Consider the following 4,444-nt stretch of genomic DNA (forward strand, 5'->3'; position numbering starts at 1 on the left):
TTAGATTGTGATTAAGTATGATGTTTTCTATGGTTCTTATGATGCATAGTAACTATTGATGTCATTGTAAAATTTAGAAGCCATTGATTGTATACAAATGACTAATTATCGCTTTATCATTCGAATACAAGACTGCATGTATAGTTTTGATCGCATAGATAATTTCATATGGATAATGGTCTCTACAATAAAACTTGTTAAAAAGAAAGTTGTAGACAACTTGCTAATCTACCTGGTGTTAAATTTTCACAGTCATAGAACTTAGGGTTTGTGAGTTCTAGCTATTGCAAGTTTGCTGTCTGAAAGGTTTACTTTCTGGACACATTTGATTGAGTGATTTGTTTGCCTAATTTAACTCCTGAATCACAGTGAGAGTATTAAAGGAAAGTTGTAGATAAATTTATAAGCTTTCCACAAAGTCCAAGATCACCACAATTGGATAAGTAGAACTTCAGTTATGAGTAAAACAAGTAGCTGCTGTTTTGTAGTGTAGTAAATGAATTGTTGAAGTGTTTGATTTAGTAATTAAGAAGAGATATGCACATACTCAGTAAAATGTGAAACACTTGTTCTTTCTTTAACACCATCTTGTTAAGAATGCTTGCAAGAATCCATTCATCATGTAGCATCATACTATACTTCTTAGCATGTATGCCTTCGCACTATCTCATGTCACACTTATGCATCTAGGATCGATGGAGGAGATAACGTTGCTGGAGTTCGACGAAGGAGAGGAAGGGGACCAGCAGGAGATTCCTCAAGCCACAGCTCCCGAAGGCGAGGAGCAGACCCTAGAAGAGCTTCTGGAGTGCCCTGATCACCGCCCCACTTCCTTTCTAAAAGGTAGGCCCCAGAGCGTTCTAAGTCTCCTAGTATTTTACAAAATATTACTCAAGTCCTTATGATTGATGCATTAGGTTATAAGAGTTGAATGGAACCACTTGATGCATATAAATTCCTTGTCCAGATATATACACCTTTAACCCTATGTAGGTCCAGGATCGAATATATGCTTAGCCATACTTAGACCGGTAGAAGTCGGGTGATTTCCTGTCACCTGCGAGATATAGGTGGATATCGAAGCACGGTTGGCTATATTTGCTATCGTGGAACAGAACCGTGGGGTAAAAGAAAATCAAGGCTGGGCAGAGTCTATGTGTTGGTTGACTCATGTGATTCTGTCTGTGCCGATCAAGGACCGTACCATTGTTGGAACTTCTGACAAGATTGAATGCATGCCTATCACTTAGCTGGCTAGATAACTCATTCCAGCCGTGAAGCCGAGTAGCTCAACTCAGGCTAGGCCCCATTCTATTGTGCGTTCCTTGCAAGGAGCCAGATTGAGCCCAAGGGTAGGCTAGGCCTAAACGTCCTGGCATTTGGTATCCTCGATTGTGCGGCGCGGTACGAACCCACGAAATGTGGACCTGAGTTGTACCAAAGGTGACCTAAGGTGACCGTTGATCGGGTCTACTTGGGTTTGTGTTAGGAATAAATTCTCAGCTAGTTGAAATTGATTCCAATCACCGTCTCTCCTGGATAGTGAGAAACTTGGCTAGCTCCAGCATTGTAGTAACTGTGTTATGGAACATGATGGTTCGAATGAACATGAATTTACAATACCGGCTATGGTTACTAGTGTATGCTCTTAAAATGATATACCACATTTTTGGCACAGGATAGTTGCTAATTTAGAGATGGATAGTCATAATTAACCTGATAACAGCATTATAATTGTATAACTGAGTTAATCGCCTTTTATGCAAAATGTTGTCAAGCTACATCCACTTATACAGCCTTGCATGATCCTAGGGGTCATTTTATTTCTAGTTTATGATGGGTAAGTCTAGCTGAGTACCTTCTCGTACTCAGGGTTTTATTTCCCATTGTTGCAGATGGCACTGTGTATCATGGTTATTGCAAGAGTTGCTTCTATCCTGCTGTGGATGAGGAGTAAGCCTTGGGCAGGTTTCTTTATTAACCCCTCTACATGCTTTTGTGGACTGTGATCGTATGTTGGCACTGTATTAAACTATGTTGGAAACTTTACTTTCAAACTTAATTTGCTTCCGCTTTTATCCATTAAACTTGGTTTGTAATAACTTTGTTTCATACTCTGATGATGGAATTGTATCTGTGAACTTTATGTAATATGTGACATGTATGTTGAATCATGTACGATCTTGGTTGTTGTAAATTATTTATCGAGACCCGTCGTGGTACTCGATGGACTACCGGGTTTATATGGGTTCAAGTATGATAGTGTGACTGCTTGCGGGCTGCCATTGTACTTGTACTCTTATAAATTGGTCGGTTCTGTGATAACTGGCATCAGAGAAAGGTTCAACGTTAATTGTCACATGTGTATTTAAAAACAAAAGTTTTTGTTTTCCAAAACCCTTCTCTAGCAACTAATAGCTATATAATTAGGTATTTGAAATCTAAAGTGTGCCAGTGATCACTTTCCTTATGCCCAAGTTAAGGACTATTAGGTGGCTATTTAAGTACTAACATGGGGGTTTTTTACTTTCATCGTCCATACGGCGTGCTATTGTATGGATGCCATTCATTTGAGTGGTAATGTATGGATCAAATGCCTCTATGCCAAGGTAAGTTGATGAGTGGCATGGCCGCAAGATGTGAGCGTGCGGTCGGGGTGAGTTAGCTTTGGTACGGCTATGTATGCATGCTTGCATGTGTATATGGTGCGTATTTAATTGTGGGTATAAACTGTTATCGGGTAGCTTTGATACGGAAGTATATGTATGGGTATACATATATGGAGGTATTTAGATTTACATTCTGCATATTTAATTACGGGTTGGGCTGAAATGAAACTTTTATGCAGGTACACTAACAATGAAATGTGTAGCTCGACTAGTTACGCTATATAGGAGAGAACGTATGTATGCCACCATATAAGTTGTTAGAAATAATTTTTCCTAAGTTTGTGAGGACGTATGAAACGAGCATGCATCATGATAATTATCATTTAAAGAATTACATGGTTCCTCCCCTTATAAATTTCTTACTCGGTTATGTAACTCTTATCCATTATGGCCTTATCTCACACAAAGTTGTACATGTTGATGGTACAGATGGCAGCACCAGCTAGATGTGAGAATTTCCTGATGGTTTTCAGAACGCCTACACTACTGTGGAGAGTTATGCACTTTGCGGGGTACCATGAACCGCCCCTTTATCATTGGAATGAAGAGTACTTGGAAGGGCAGCCATGGTATGAGGTGCGGCTAACTATACCAGCCCGCACACAACCGCCCTTCTGGCAGGAGTGGAAGGCAGAATCGGAAGGGAAAACTCTTTGGGAGGCTGCCCAAGTTGTGACCTTTGAGGTTTTGAGTCAAATCTACTAGCAGCATGGAGATGCACTTACTGGCAGTGCTGCAAGTATGTTTTCTTGGGTGGACCCGTCCACAACAATATGCGAACAACGCAACCAAAATGCATTGATCCGAGATCGGGATGAGTGGGCAAATAGCTCTAGTCTCGCTATGAGTGCCATGTTTATGGTGATCAAGATATTTTGTGCATGCTAGGACACTAGGGATTTCTGGTAGGAATCATACACCACTTGCATGGACAAACTCATGAGAGCTGAAGCCGCATAGCATAAGCTCAAGAAGTGTGTGCACAAGCAAAAGAAAGCTGCAAGTAAAGCCTGATGGGAATCTGACCAAGCTTATGCAGCTTTAGGCACTCTCCATGCCCAAATGGAGCAAGTGGATCAGGAGAGAGTAGCAGCCCAAGAAGCAAGAGCTAATGATCAAGCATTGCTTGCAGGACTACGGAAGCAGTTAGAGACCGCCCATGCTGAGGTGTCCATAGCTAGACGCCAGCGAGATGCAGCAGAAAACCGTGTCGCTACAATAAGGATAGAACAAGATAGGCACCACAACATGAGTAACGCCTAGGACCGTGCCGAAAGGGGCTTACATCAGCAGCTTGCACAGGCTCAACTTCAAGTGATGAACCTTCAGCATGAAGTGCACTATTTGAATATCTAGCTGAACCCAATCCTGGATGGGGAAGAAGATGGTCCAAATATGGAGGAAGATGATGATGAGGACGAGGAAGAGGAAGAGGTGGAACCTGAAGAAGGAGATGATCATATCTCTGACCTCGATAGTGATCATGATGAGGATTAGATCGTTTAGTACTTAGTAGAAGTGCTTAATGTATCTTCGCTGTTTATGTAATGGACATGTAGTTTGAATTTGGTGTTGGGGATTGGACTATCATGTAATATTGTTATTTGCATGACTATCGCCCGTTTGGTTAAACACTAATGCAAATTCCAGTTGATTTATCTGAGATCATGATTTGAATATTAACGTGCTATGAGTCCGATGAGTGATCAAATTGGTGGTGTCATATTGCAAGAATGAATTATTATGCCTCTTTTTTTATTGTATGAATTTGAGAT

This window comes from Miscanthus floridulus, chromosome 17, assembly GCF_019320115.1.
Source record: "Miscanthus floridulus cultivar M001 chromosome 17, ASM1932011v1, whole genome shotgun sequence".
NCBI classification, from domain to species: domain Eukaryota; kingdom Viridiplantae; phylum Streptophyta; class Magnoliopsida; order Poales; family Poaceae; genus Miscanthus; species Miscanthus floridulus.